General features: G+C 33.6%; 1 non-coding gene across 1 annotated transcript; it reads left to right on the top strand.

Moving 5' to 3' along the window:
* The first annotated feature begins 2667 nt into the window (after positions 1–2667).
* Positions 2668–2739, top strand: TRNAM-CAU (transfer RNA methionine (anticodon CAU)). The gene has a single exon. It is a non-coding gene; the product is annotated as a tRNA-Met (tRNA).
* Positions 2740–16949: the final 14210 nt, after the last annotated feature.

Below are 16949 nucleotides of genomic sequence, written 5' to 3'. Positions count from 1 at the left end.
GTCAGCTTCCTTTTTCTCCAAATAGTTAAACCAAGTCCCTCAACGGTTACTCCATCTCAAAAAGTTTCATAGTCATAAAATCCATAATAAAAAAAATCATTTTTAATACTATTGAGACGTTGCAAAGTACCAAATTTCTACTGCGTTAAAACTTTTGTATATAAATTTCCATTTTTTTTTCATACATATAACGAGATACTTTATGAGATCTACAAATTCAAGTGAAGCCCAAACTAAACAGAACAATCAAGGCAACGCAAATCAGAGCAAACTATATCATTAACACTCCAGTTAGATATATAAAGTGCTTACATGCGAAAATCAGACGAATTTACATAGTAATTGCAGATGCAAATGAAGATACAAAGGCAGTCTGGTGTTCTCCGCAGATGGTAGATTCTGACAAATAGCTCTGCATTGGATTGTTGAATTAATATACTTTAGAATTGTGGCCTTTAGACTTGTGTTCATAGCTGAGGTGAAGTTCTGTGGTAATATGGTTGTGATATTTCTAAAATGTTAAGGATTATTTCTGTAGTAAGAAGAATTGGGCTATTTTAAAGGATAAAGATTTTAATGGTCACATTTTTTAAATAAAATATAAATGTTATTTGAATATAGGGGCCGACTTACTTTCACAAATATTGTTACATGGTCGTAATAACATAAAACGAGTAAATAATATATAACTGATAATATTCAAAAGCTCATCCAAAAATAACATAAGTGTATCTTATGCTAACTCTTCAAGCCGAAGAGCCTCTTTACACAAAATTAATATTCCGGGAAGAAACAAAATTTCCCTACACACAAAATTAATCACGCTACGTACTTATTTCAGTTACGGGACAAGTTAAAATTCCAAATTTCCCACTCACCCAAATGTTGCCATGACAAAATTAAAAAATAATCCTTAACATCGCGACGTTCTCTTTAAGCGAGATATTAAATATTTTTATAACGATAGAATGCCGTAACTTTTGATAGAAAAAGTTGCTCCTCAGCCGTAAACACAATTACGTTGATATTTTTACCCGATTTGCTGGAAACTTTTTAAATTTCCCCCACCCCTGAACAGGTAACCCCGATCCTGTTATTAATCAAAAACTCAATTAAATGGACGACTCTTTTCTTATTTTGGGGATAAAGAAAGAACAATACAATTAGAATAAACGGCGAAAAATATTTTTTTGTGCAAACAACAGTCCGCTTTGTGTTTCGACTTGCGCCTATAAATTGAATTTGTTATTGGTTTTCGTTTGATTGTTGCGGTCTGGGTGTATGTTGTCTTTGATTCGCAATAAATCGGTAAGATATGGAATTCATATTGAACGTAAGTTGTATAATAGGTACAGAAATAAAACACAATCTCATTTCATACTTTTTATTAACATAATATTACTGAAAAACCATTTTGCTTGAAAAAATTTTTGCAGTTGCTTCAAAACTCAAAACTCAAACATTTATTCAATTAGTTTTCTTAAGTGCTCCTAGCACTTTTGAATCGTCGTAGCCTTCTTAGCATAGGTATTTTGAACATTTACCATATTTTAAGCTATTGCATAGCTTCTATCGCGGGCCTTGAGCGCGGAGACTGAATCCAGAAATTATGTAACGAAAATAACCTCACGCTCCCCACTCCGACGGGCACGGAGGTGTCGCTTGAAGGCATGCTATGCAATAGCTTTACCGCGGCAGTCCCCGAGTGCCACACGTCTTTTTTTTAATTTTTATTGTTACTATTTATTAGAAAATTGTTTAATTTTGAATTTATAACGTTTATAGACAAAAGCATCACTCCGATGGTGAATTCAGAGCTATCTACAGATAGTCCATTGAAAAGTTACATTTGGGGTTGCGTTTTTTAGAGGACGCAATTTTATTTTTTTGATGTGTAGGGGTGGTCAGTGTGAAGCTATCACCAAGTTTGTGGGGTCGCCACCCTTGTCCCACGGCCGCCATCTTGAAAATAGCGGTTTGAAATGGTTTTTACGATATATCTCTTAAACTATTTATCTGATAATAAAACAATGGTAACATTATATTTTGTTGCAAATTAAATTCTCTAAGAACAAATCTATTTTTAATACTATCGTTCAAATACAACGCGCCAAATCCAGGGCCAAATCTATACACAGTTTACGTTTGACAGCTGCCATTCCCTTCAGCAGCGCACACCTGATATATTGGCTGACACATGTCAGAATTGACAGATTTGACATGTGTCAGCTAATTTAATGGTTGGCATGTGTGTGCTTTTCCAACGGATTATTATTTTAGGTTTAATATTGATTAAATTGAATTAGGAAATTTCAACTGTCGATTTTCTCTTAAGCTACCTACCTATACACGACGATTTTGAAATCCGGAATTACTAAATTTGGTTTATATATGTACCTTATGACTTATTAAGCAAAAAGCCCTACATTTGTAAATTTGTATTCAAGTTATACCCTCAAAAGATAGACATTTACTAAGGGATTGTTTTAAGCTTAAAAGTTGTACCTAAAATCTATAGGCAAGGATTCTTTTCACCCTGTATTGTGGTTTGGTTGGATCGAACTTTAAATTGTAAATATATTATTAATAAGATTTAGTGTGTATGTAGTTTATGACGCTTATAATAATGGTTTTTAATAGATGCATAATTTCGTCTAGATAAGCATAAGCAGAGTGGCGCAGTGGAAGCGTGCTGGGCCCATAACCCAGAGGTCCGTGGATCGAAACCATGCTCTGCTATCATCGTTTATTTTTAATGCTTTTTATTTTCCCACACTAACTAAGAAGCATATTAATTATTTTAAGAATTCCAAATGTAATATCTTCATCTTTATACGTGTGTTGGTATACAAAAATTTTCGTTTTTGGTAATTTTTATTACCTCCCGCTTCCCAACCGCTCACAATTTTTAAAACAATTTGACCCAAAAGATACAAATATTTTTATAACAGTCATTTCGGTTCACCACACGTATGCCAAATTTGGCAGACGTTTCGTGTATTACGAAAATAAAGTTTAGAGTCAAAACATTGTTTCCTTTGTATCAAACATAGATTGCTATAGATTCTATATCTTCCCCTCGTCCAGACTCTGATTGCACACAAATAGAGCTACATAATGAAAGCAATTTCCTTATTTGAGCTTAAATCGACAATATGGAATCCTAAAACGGCCAACAAGGCCTGCACTGGTCATACGTTCATTATAAAACACATTCTAGCCCCTATTGCACAGATAATAGAGGATAATTTAGAGTGAATAAATATAGCTGTTACAGACCAATGTTGCGGTTTGTGTAGGGGCACTAACATTCAGATTACAATGGGATTGGGGACTGCTTAAGGAATATATGAATTAAAATGTAATATACGTATTATTTCAGTATAAATTTACTATTTGGGTATAGCAGTTATTTATTAGGGTATTTTAAAGTATTTTCGGTTTTGTTTTATTTAATTTCATTTAATAACATGTACGAAAGGTATTTTATATTGATTTTAAAGTAATTACATAAATAATCAATTTTAATGAAGTAAATTTTATGACATTGTTTGGTTCAAGTGGGGGTAAGCAGTTGTCACAGTTAAAATTTTTGCGAACTACCGTCGAAATATCTTCAAACTAAGTACATTTTTGAGATTATTAGATATTCCTGTGTTCTATGTGAAGCATGACGTTTAATATCCATGCGTGTTATTGAGAGAAAGACCCTATAATCTATGCTAACAATAATAGTAGAAAACCGTAAACATTTTCCTCTAAAATTCACAAGCTTCAATAAATTCGTAACTTAACAGAAGAACCCTAAAAAATGAGATATCCAATAAATGAATTGGCAATCCTTCCGAACGGATGGTCACCACAAACAGACAGGATATCCACAAAAGCACAAAGCCAGTCTAGATACATGTATTAAGGGTTAAATTAAAAATTCCAGTACCGATAGAATTTCATCCAATCAAGTTTAAAGGCCTTTTGGAGGAAATGAAGCAATAAAGTCCGATGTATTTTTTGTTTTCTAGTAGGAATTTATTAATTGATTCGTATGGTTTGTTCGGATTTAATTTTCGTGTATTCAATGTTATTTGAGTTGTATTTAAAAAAAGGTTGTTAAAAACGTTATTTTTATTATTGAGATTTGATAAAAAAACCAATATGATATATTTTCATGAGATACGATACGGGCCAAATTTAATAACAGTGTTTGTTTATCCTATCAACCAACTACACAAAATAATTTTCCCAAACTTGTGCTATTAGTTGCAATATTACTCGAGCTTCATACAAATCTTGCATGTAAGGCTTTTAAAAATCTTTATATTATTTTATTTATGGTTTCTCAGACAAATTGTACAAACAAACACCACTTAAGTCTGTACCGATTAAACTGCAGAGGCAATATCCTAAGCCGACCGTAATCCACCACGCTGCCCAAACTTCGATTTGGTAGATGTCACACGTCGTTCAGCTATTTGGTTCTACAATACACCAGTTTCAAAAGACATTTCTTCAATTACTTTGGGAACTTTTTACTACCTAAAAAACTAGGGACCAACTTAATATTATACAGATTAACCTTCCTCTTGAATCACTCTATTTAAAAAAGCCGCATCAAAATCCGTTGCGTAGTTTTAAAAATCTATAAGGGATAGCGGTAAGCGACTTTGTTTTATACTATGTCTTTACATGTATACAGGGTGTCCTACTGTTGGTATACTAAGCTCAAAGGAGGTTATAGTTTTGCATACGCTGAGTACGTAAAAATACTTATAAAATTCCAGACACAGTTTTATTTTCAAATAGATGAATTCTTAAAACTCAATGTGTACACTGTACACCCATAACAAGCAACTTGCCCAACTTTGCCACGAGCACGTGAGCTATCGTTTAAGATTATGTTTTCATAGACAAAATGCTCACATTAGAGAAGCGGTTTATGCCGGCTGCGCGAAGCTAGAGAAGAAAGCATGAATTTTCAGGAAAAATTTAGCAAAAAATTTGTAATGTAATTTTATGTTATTTGTAATTTTGTTGTTTAAGTATTTTTTACGTGATCAGGGTATGCAAAACTACAAGTCCCTTCGCGCTTAGTATACCAACCGTGGGACACCCTGTATAATGTGTGTATGTGTGTATATAATTGATTTCTTTTTATCATTGTTAAGTCTTCAGCGTTATCCACTTGGCTTTAGTATTACATTATTTATTACATCAATACATTGACTTATCTAATTACGGCCGCGCTTACGTCGCATGTGCGGCTTAACGACCAATCACTATAGATTATATCGTTAATTACAAGGTAACAATGTGATCGCTTCCACAATGTATCAGATTATCCGCTTTTTAACCGACTTCGATAAATAAGGCTTTGAAATGTACCTACACATAGTATGTGTAATGTGTATGTAATGCACCTGGAAGTTTTTATAATATTACATAACAGCCTTATAAAGTTTAAATCTATCTTTGATAAAATTTATTATCTTTAAGGATTTATAAAGACAGCGCCACACGAGTAAGTAGTTAAGGATTTCTATAGAGATTGAATAGGAGAAGAATTCAAATCATAAGGTATGTCTGCTCGAGTATTAACAGTATCAACAAATTCAATATAACACGTTCGAAATTCACTATTCCCAAAACAAATGACAACATTAATAACCCGCCAACAGATACACGCAACATGATACCCATTACAGAATAGTCATAACAATTTTCAAAGTCACTACATCAAGCTAAATAAATAAGCGCTGAAATTCCGCGCCTGACGCAGCGCAGCGGCGAGGTAAAATTTCACAATTAGGACACAAAGGAATAATACAGATACTGTGTCCTGGAAATAGAAATTCAAGCGTCATTTTGTTGAATTCACGAGCTGTTTCGGAATTCCGGCGTGGATGCGGAAAAATCCCCACATTTACGCTTCACGCTGGCGCTCCGGTGTTGCGCTATTGTCACCTCTGTGGGTGTTAATAGCTCTAGATAATTATCTTCTGCATAGGCTCATCTATACTTATACCTTGGAAATATGAGAGGTAAAAATTTAATATTAAGTTTGTTGTGGTGTAAACTTCAAAGTATTGATCCGCTCATAAATTACAATAATGATTTCTATCTACACTAATAGAAAGCTGTATTCTTCAGGAGTAACACAGGCTAATTTCTATTGTCATTATTAATAGTCAATTTAACTACGAAAAAATTTTTTCAATAAATAAAATTATCCTTCTGTTCTAATGTTTGAACAGTAATTTTATAAATTGAAGTTTACCAATATAGCCTTTTTAATTTGCGACGCGATAGTAATCATCAGTTTTTAATTGGAGGAAATTTTAGCTCCAAGTTAAATTTTTTCGGTAAATATATTTCCATAATATTTACCTCGATCTAAATTTACGAACTAGAAAAATCCCTATGAAAAATAATTTTTCCAGTAACAATTTTAAAATTCGTAACAGATTGCGAAAAATTTTCCAACTAAGTTCACGATAATTGTCTCTTTAGTTTCACATTGTTCTTTTTGTTGAAAAATTGCGTTTTAAAAGGGAACTCCTATATTTTATTATCTCGATTCTAGATAGTGGAAAATAATGTTTGAACTTACTTTATTATTTATTCAATTGGTAATTTTAATTAAAGTAAAAATACGTCATTATAAATAGATTACCATCCTTACCTTATCTTCATTTAAGAGTAATAGAACACGGTTTTTCTATTTTATTAACAGCAGTAATATAAATAAAAATATATTTATTAACAGAAAGTTTACCCAATATGTAATAAAACATACCTACAGTAGTATGTACCTTTTATTTTCAAATCAGTTTATCAATACTGGCCGGTTGGCTTGGTATGTAGTGACCCTGCCTTCGAAGTTCGAGGGCATTCCTACATATTTTGTGTGATGAACGTAGATGTTTGCTGTGTCTAGGTGTTAATTATCTATATAATTATTTGCTTAAAATTATATATGTATGTTTATCAGCCATCTGGTTTACATAACACAAACGAAAGCTTAGTATAGGGTCAGATCGTGCCGTGTGTGAAAATTGTCCCAAAATATTTATTTATTTGATATCCAGCAAAAGCGTTACAGAATTACTCTTACAACAACATATACATACATGATATATAGGATCGAACACACACTAACATTTTACAGTCAGCAGCGCGCACGTTCATTAAATTTCGCGAATTTAAAATTGCTTTAAGTCGGTGCAAAGTTTTTATTAGAGTTTCGAGTTGGCAACTAATCTACATGCGTAATGGTGGCGTTGGACTGTGAACTAACTTCAACTTACTTCTTGTTTGACATGCGGCGTACATGTTACGAATAGTTTTGAGTTTGGTAATTTATTTATAACACTAATTTGCACTTTTCATATTAAGCCAGGTGATTTGAATGCTGAAGTAATTCAGTTGGTTTTTAGATTTGAGAATGTTCAAGTCCCACTTGATTGTGTGGAATGTTAGTATTTCTGTGTAATGTGTTTAAATAATAGTTTATATACTCGCCAATTTTCAAAGGGAATACATGCATTTTAACTGCTACTAAATAAGGATACGATACAATAATAATAGAGCATCACTTTTGACCAAATATTCAGTCTTCTGTATCTTATTTTAGAATATTTTGTAGGCAGAATGCGATTTGATCACAACCACACTATTATTATAACCTTTCATTGAATTTGTCTAAAATTCTCTTCCATCCGCCCACTAAGCCAAGCGATAAAATTATAATCAGACCTCAAAGTTGTACCTCCTTTAATATTTATTAGATTAGACCAGATCATTGTCAGATTCTTAGCCCTAAACAAGGGCTATTCACAACCTTTGGGCTGTACGCTAGTGATACGCCTGACGTACCAGGCTTGCATACTAATTGAGGAGCAACCAATCGCCATTCTATACATCAAGGGAATATTGTTGGCTTGCTATTTTGTATTGAACTAGAGATGTATAAGGTACGTATAAATAATTTTATTTTACGGTTAAAGACATTTATTTCTCAAAAGATAGAATTTGAATCACTTACAGATAAATACAATTTTTTACAAACATGTCATCAAAAGAAATGTACAAAAAATAATAACAAATTGTTGGTAGTTTCTAAAATAAATCAAAAGTAACCCAGCGACTTTATTTTAGTAGATTTATCGCATTTTGTAGATTTATTGTAATACTTTCTTACTATCACAAAAAGCTGCGCCAAAAATCTTGTATTATAATTTCTACAAAACTAAATTATAATATTATGTTTTAAACAGAAAATAATTAACCAATGAATGACCCTCACTTTGATGATAAAGAGCATATTGAGTCGGATGTATTGAATAACTTTAAGGATCAAGGGCTCAAGGGCGATAGTTTCTAAAAACAAACCCCGAACTCCGGAAACCAAATTGCGGACAATAAAATTACGTATTCAATGATAAATCCAATTAATAGAAGCCTTAACTAACCCTTGGGTGTTTAACGGCAGTTCAGCCACTTTCAGTTAATGAATATAAGCACCGCCGCGGGATTTCGCCTGTCTGTTATAACAATTACAAGCCGGTATTAATAAGGTGTGTTCATGTGTGCTTTTCGGTACAGCTGTGTCAAGTTTACGTGGAACTGATTCATGTGTTGTGTGAGGGTTTATTTTAGTGGGTCTTCGTGTACTTGTGAGAAATTTTTCATTGTATATTATGGACGATTCTAAAACAATATGTTTTAATTGAAGTGGATTTCTAATACTTTCATAAAATATTCTCTTCTGATAGTTCCTGAGTAGAATTATCCAGTATCCACCCTGGTATGCCACAACCTCTATATTTGCTACGTTTTAAACATTTGGAATAATTTAGTACAGTCATGTGTAAAATCGATCAGTGTAGCACATCTCCAAGAGCAGTGGTGGCTCAGTGGTGAGACCTCGGACTTCGAATCGATAAGTCCGGGGTTCGAGACCAGGCGAGCGCGCAGGAAATAAATTGATTTTTCAATTTATCTGCGCATGTTGTAACATCACCACTGCTCGAACGGTGAAGGAAAACATCGTGAGGAAACCGACATGTCGAAGAATTAAAAAGTTCGACGACATGTGTCATCCGCCAACACGCATTTGGCCAGCGTGGTGGATTATGGCCTGTACCCTCATAGGAGGCCCGTGTCCCAACAGTGGGAACGTATATATGGGCTGATGATGATGATGATGATGAGCACATCTCCAAACCTCATGTTACTTTACCAAACTTTACTATGAGTTTATACAACATCTGCCTGTCAAAACAAGATCACTCGCTCAAAGATATTTAGCACATTAATAAATGCAGTGCTGATAAAAAGCTTAACGAATGACCAACGTTGTTGTCAGTGTGGGTTAATCTCATGAATATTCAGGTAACCACTGCGTCGCGCTGTGACGAGTACTGCGACCGGCGGAAATGATACTTTAAAGTAAACTAACTTATTAACTAGCTGTTGCCGTGGATTCACCCGCGTGAATCACAAAGGTAAGGTAACATAAACCTCTTTCTTGCGTCTTAATTATCTCTACACACAAACAACACGAAAAAACCGACATGAAAGAAAGACAAATACACTTTCCCATTGATAATATCTTTGGATTACGTAACGATCTTTCAGTTGTGTAAGTGACAAATGAAATATTATCATACTGAAATTAAGTATATGCATCGGTCATAACCAGTCTAAACACATTGTAAAATGTTATTTTAATCCCGTTTCAACTGAAATGACCTGAACTGATACAGGAATAGTTAAATAATTATTATTTTAACAATAAAAATGTTCAAATATCAAAACATTACAATCCCCGCACCATCAAACTTAATTTATACGATACCTCACCGTAATTGATATTATTTTACGTATTTCTCTCGATATATCACTCGAATTAATATGATTGCTACTACAGCTATCGAAACCGAAATAATTTTCAAAATAGAAGCGTATATAAGTTGTATTTCATCAAATTAAATTTGCGGTTTCGGATTATTTGTTTAATTAAAATGGCTTTGGTTTGCCTTCGTATATTAAATGAGGGATTATTAAATTTATTAATACTAGCATCGTCCGGTGGTCGGGATTCGACCGCTTCGTTCTATTGACTCACCCCTTCATTGCATGTAACTATAAAATATATTTGACAAAATATCTGCAGTATATAAACGACAGTAAAATATTATGTGCCATGGCGTACATGGAAAAAACACTTTTAGTGTTCCCTTCAGAATCGCAGCCTATCATAATAAAAAACAACCAAGTGCTTGTTGTCTTGCTGCGATGGTTATTTCTTTACTTTAAGGGCCGATTTTTCAATGCTTAGATAAAACTTATCAGTCCAATAAAGTATTACACGATAATATTAAAATGTCACGTAAACTGTCAAATACGGGCAATTACAATACGTTTTTAAAATGGTAGTAATGGTAATGGTACATTATTCGACGAATAAGTTTTAACCAAGGATTGAAAAATCAGCCCTTAATGAAATATGCCAATGTAAGATAAAGTGACACACAGTAGGTTTATTCTATTACAGTCATTAAACAATAAATAAAAAAGATTTTGACATTATTTTATTCGGAGCAAACACTTTTAATGCATAAAATACACGTTTTCCAGAAAAAATACATTTCACTTCATTCTCTACTACTACTATAAGTAAAGTGTAGTTTCACGATAGAAAAAGACATCTCAAGGAGTAAATATACGCTAAAAAGATTAACATTAAATTTGTAAGTGAAAACAGCACGAGACAAACGTTAAGAGAGCACCATAAACAAAACACAAGAAGTTGGGTAACTTTTAAAAACAAATTCGCGTTCACGTGATATTTATGGTTGTTTAAAAGTTAGTTCTCTGGCAACATTACAGCTAATACGTTACTTTATGTCGTCACTTAAATATTTTGGACGTTTTCCGTATAAATATAGACAATCTGACAGAACTGTGGGGTGCTTTAGAATAATCTTTATTGCTATTGCAATCCAGTATTGTAAAATTATTACCCCTTGTTATAAAAATTATTAACAATTTGTAAGTATATGCCTACTCAAATATTCTTCAACACCATTTTTTATATTAAGCTATTGCATAGCTTCTATCGCGGGCCTTGAGCACGGCGACCGAATGTAAAGATTCCGTAACGAAAAAACCTAACGTCCCCCACTCCAACCGGCACAGCGATGCTATATGCAATAGCTTTACCGCGGCAGTCCTCGAGTGCCACACGTATTTTTTTTTATTAAATAGGTAACTGTATAGGCATTTGACCGCGATCTCGCCTGATGTTAAGTGCAGATTCCTTCATTGAATAAATCCAAAACAAATTATAATCCATCCATCCAATCCATGATTAGATTGCAACTAGAGAGAAGATATGTCGGATACCTGTAACAAATATAAAGTACATATTATCTACTTATATTTCACAATTCAATCACATTTAAAGATTTATTTGCACTGTTTGCAGCATAGCCCAGGTTCAGCCTCGATCGCCCAACAAATTCGCCACTCCGAAACCTACACTGATGTAACACAATCAGAGTCCCACAACTAATTTCGTGATAACAGAAACAAACGTTATTACGCCATTCCGAGCTAGCAACGTTCACTCCATTACACAGTAGTCGGATCCCATTTACATAATTCATTTTCTGAACCACTGGCTCTTGTTCTTCGTATTATGTCGCGGAATCCCGTTGACTGTAATAATGCTGTTTACACGTTTAAGGCAAGCTTTTCTGTTATATTACGAGGATAGAAAGCCTTGCTGTTTTAGACTGAATGGTAATAAGGATCTGTTATATAAAATCACTACATAGTATAAAACAAAATCGCTTTCTCTATCCCTATGTCCCTATAAATCTTTAAAACTAAACAACGGATATTGATGCAGCGGTTTTTTTATAGATAGAGTGATTCAAGAAGAAGGTTTTAGTACCTATATAATTTATTAAGTTTTAAACAAAGCGAGTGAAGCCGCGGGTGGAAAGCTAGTATAGAATATAATGTAGACAGAGAAATACAACGCCTAATCATGCCTATGTACTTTTGAAAACAAAATGTGCTTTGATCATGAAAATCCTTTTAGCTATATATTCTTATCTTATATATAAAATTCTCGTGTCACAATGTTAGTCTGCATACTCCTCCGAAACGGGTGGACCGATTCTCATGAAATTTTCTGTGCATATCGGGTAAGTCTGAGAATCGGCCAACATCTATTTTTCATATGTACCACGGGCGAAGCCGGGGCGGACCGCTAGTTATTTTCTATATTTCTTAGATTAGTTTGTAGTTAGGCTATGGCTACTAATGTATGGTGCACTTATAAAGGTTATATTTCATCAACTGTATATCTTAATCTTAATCTTAATCTTAATCTTAATACTATTATAAAGGCGAAAGTTTGTAAGGATGTATGGATGTATGGATGTATGGATGTATGGATGTATGGATGTTTGTTACTCTTTCACGTAAAAACTACTGAACCGATTACAATGAAATTTAGCACACATATAGAGGGTAACTTGGATTAACACATAGGATAGGTTTTATCCCGGAAATCCCACGGGAACGGGAACTATGCGGGTTTTCCTTTGAAAACGCGGGCGAAGCCGCGGGCGGAAATCTAGTTGATACATAAAACTTTGGAGAGTAAATTTGCAAAAGTACCTATAGTTTTAAAGTAAGTCTTCAACTAGTGTGGAGAAACGATTCTTGGCTATATTACACACTCCACGTTAACCAAAACTTGTTCACTTCGAATGCAATTGTTAACCTGTACAAGATTCACGTTTTGGCAATAATTCTGCAACAATAAATAGTTTATTTATGATGTTCATACATATAGTACTCTGTACTACCACAGTATTAAAATATTATGGATATTGTAATACTGTGGTACTACTGTATACACTCCTGTAGTTGTTTGGCTGGTAATGGAGGTCGCAGCTTATAGAAATATACAAAGCTGATTTGTAAAAAAGTGAAATTTATCGTTCTCTAATAAATTTACTGAATCGTGAAAACGTATGCAGTGCTTCTGGGAAATAGTGCTATGATACTCAGTTACTTGAAGGAATAATAATAGTCAGCTATCTCCTATTGAAACTTTAAATCAGTTCAGTTTTTATAGAAATAAGCGTATCAAAATAAAAATAAAAATATGAAATAATTAATAGAAATATGAATTAAAATATTACTTGATTTGTCACACACATTGGCGAGAAATTAACAGCTATACTTTCTATAAGTTTCTATAGGTTTACTTGCTACGATATCAAACATACCTTACACTTGGTCTTAGGTCCACAGAGTACCTGCTTAGGTCGAAAAGTTCTTTACGGCCAACTTCATATTATTAAAGTATCCAAATATTTCATATTCATTATAAAAATATAATGAATAAAATTCTGCAAATAGATCTAAAAGAAATCTAGAATTATTTGGAAAATTCAATACGTAAACCTTCTTAAGCTTCTTATAATTCAGGTAGATATTAACAGAATGGTGTAACAGACATTCGTAACATAACAATATTCTCTCAAATAAAACCTTATAACAGTTCTGATTCGTATAATTTTACTAAACATCTCGCGAATGGATATTAAATGGTATCGAAGCGCATTTCCATCGCCCTTTCGATAATCGACGACGCTCACTAATTTTCAACCATTTGCTTTTATGACGTCATTACCGCGAGTTATCAAATATAGGATTTGTTTTGCCGTTACGAGATAATATTTGAACATTTCTCAACGCCTACTTAGATGTTGGGTGTATTTTATTGCAGACATTAAATGTAATGTTTTTCACAATTAGGTGTTAACTGTTAAATATTTTGCTATTTGATCTTTGCTTGTATCCTTTTATATCATATTAAAATAAAAGCTAGCTTAGCAACGTTGCTTGCAAAATATCTGGATAAATTACTGTAGGCGTGTGGAATTATTCCATTGATGCCCTGCCTACCTGCTTAAGTGAAGTCCCATGTCCCCTAGAGGGGTAAGGCCTAAGGGGCAGATACATTATAAATCTGTTTCACTGATCGATTTTCTTTAGGGACAAGTAGGTGATCAGCCTTCTGTATCCTATCAGACCAAGACATTTTTTTTTTCGTCTCCACCGGCAATCGAACCCAGGACCCCTCGGACCTCGGTGTTACGCTCACGCGTCAACCACTGTACCGAGGAGGCGGCCTACCTGCCTACTATGTTTTTATACTTACACCAAGACTTTCTTAGTCTGATACCCGATGGAAACAAAAATATTATTTTGTCTAGCGGCTAGGCAAAATACGGCAAGCAACTATTTGTGGCTAGAGCCAGGCCTTAAGAAAAATTTATGGTAATATCTAAATAATTAAATAATAATCTAAATAATTATTGTGATGTGTCCTATAATAAAATTGTTCTTGGGGCTGATTTTTCAATCCTTGGTTAAAATTTAGTCGTCGAATAATGGATAAAACTACCATTTTAAAAACGTATTTTAATTAATTGCCCGTATTTGACAGTTTACATGACATTTTAATATTATCGTGTACTTTATTGGACGGATAAGTATTATCCAAGCATTGATAAATCGGCCCTAAGTTTTATATTTTCTTTATTACGTTGTAGCATCGTTCTCCTCCTATACTCAATCACTTAAAACTATTTTTTTCTAATTTGTGCTGATTCAATGTAAGGACGTGTATGTACTAAACCATGATGTTTAAAAATTTTCAAGCGTGAAGCTATTTAAAATTGAAACTAACAAAATGATTTATAACAGTATTGTCGGTTTATAAACCCATACCAGGGATATTAATACGCTAATAATGGTAATGTTTAAACAAATTTGAATACCCGCTGTGTACATCTAAACAGCTGAAACACTGTTGAACAAACATACATGCAATACAAACATCGATTTACGTGCAAATTAAAATCGCTTCAGTGTGCACAAAACATTGTTTTCTTTCAGGAAAATTGTTTACAACGAGCCAAGGACGTTTGACATATTATATTCTTATTGATGTTTTGTTTTTTTTCATAAAGTATTTTTTTAAATGAAAAAAAAGTAAATCAACCCATAATAGTTCTTATCAAACTCAAACTCAAACTCAAACATTTATTTATTCAATTAGACTTCTTCTAGAAGCACTTTTGAAACGTCATTAGGTACATATTTTTAACATTTACCACCGTATCGCCTATAGTTATCTTCAACATAATATTTGAAGGTATGTTTTCATGATTTTTCCTTTCAGATGAAATTGTTATGCTTGTTACAGTTTTCTCTTGTACATTAATAAATAGGGAAAAAAATTAATCACAAGTAATTGAAAATATTATGTCAACGTATTTGTGTACCAGTGTGCTCTATCATGGCTCTATCTTTTCAATCATACATACATAGCAGAGCAAAACCGGGATAGACCGTTAGTATATAACTAGCTGTTGCCCGCGACTTCGTCCGCGATTAGGTCGTTTTTCGTCATTCGTCGTTTAAAAAAAATACGTGACACTTTATTTTTGAATGTTCTTAATTATTGTCTCTTATAAAATTTAACTACTTACATTAAAATTGAACACTCTGATAAGAAAATCTTAAAATCTGAAGAAAACATGAATGAATGTGATTTAAATTCTACATTACTTAGTATCAAAATATAATAATCTAAATTAAATGTAGATTAACAGTTTGAGCACACCATTATAGAATATGTACTTAAGTATTAAATTACGTTAGTTAACATAGTAACTTTACTAAAAACACGATGACTATCTTTCGCGCTCGGTACCACAAACTAAGCATGTTTGTGGTAAGTGGCCCGCGTGACGCGTCACTTGACCCCCTGCGAGTTCCCCTCCGTTGCTATGCGAAAATACATTCGTTGCTCTATTTTAGGAAAAATTTGTAATACTGTGGCCTGGGCGTTATAACACGTCCAGGGAGTTCCTGAGTGCCGATATCACCATCTTGAGGAAAAGCTTCTAATATCGATTTAAAACTGCATACATACGAATTAACCTGTTCTAAAATTGTGAAATGAGTTCAGTTTTAAATTTGAGAAATATTGATTTCTTGTATTCCACTATTCGTTGTAGTCGAATACAAAATATACCTATTTAAACAAACTTAGGTTGGCCTACAGGCAAAAGGGATCCTATCAAATGGTAAAATTGACCTTGTATCTTAAAAGTAAGCATGAACGGACCTTCTGATAATTATTGAGCACCAAAGGATCATTTGAAACGCGCTACTATAAGAGCGAATATTGTCTAATAACAGTTTACATTGCACAGTATGTTCCTCTAAAAGTAGTGATTTCAAAGGTTCCGGTGTATCTTCAAATGAAAGCCGACTCCTTACTACACTTTAAAGCATTACAAAAAGAACATACTACGCCTTTACAGAAGATGATCTGTAATCAATTGTGAGGTTATAAGCAAACCCACTTTTATATTTGTCAGACCACACCACCGAATTCGTAGATTGTTTACATCAAGTCATTAAGACTATGACGAAATCTGTCTGCAGTAAGACGGGCCTCTCGCTATTCGTCCGTTTCCAGAGACCGAATAGTTTCAATTCTTAATCTTTCATTAAACAAACTTATTAATCGTTCTTGTCTCATATAATTGTAATATTCGCGTCCCTACTCTAGTCATTGCTTATACTCATGTTCATCTTCAAGAGATCGAATAATATTATGATGCACCCTATTATTTGTCAAACGGTCTTCATATTGAGTAAAGTTTCAGATTCTCGAGATAAAATATGACTGTCGTGATCAGTAGTGAGACGTAATTCCCTCTCAGTGAGGGTTTCGGTCTCACGGGATAGTACAATATGCCATTTGCGATCAGCTGTGAGACGTCATACCCTCTCAGTGAAGATTTCGGTCTCACGGGATAGTAGGGGAGACCGGGTTTGGTTGT

The sequence above is a fragment of the Colias eurytheme genome, chromosome 15, assembly GCF_061535395.1.
Source record: "Colias eurytheme isolate Ceu_HAF_F1 chromosome 15, ilColEury1 Martin Lab GWU primary, whole genome shotgun sequence".
Lineage (NCBI taxonomy): Eukaryota > Metazoa > Arthropoda > Insecta > Lepidoptera > Pieridae > Colias > Colias eurytheme.
This window is presented reverse-complemented; position numbering and strand designations above follow the sequence as displayed.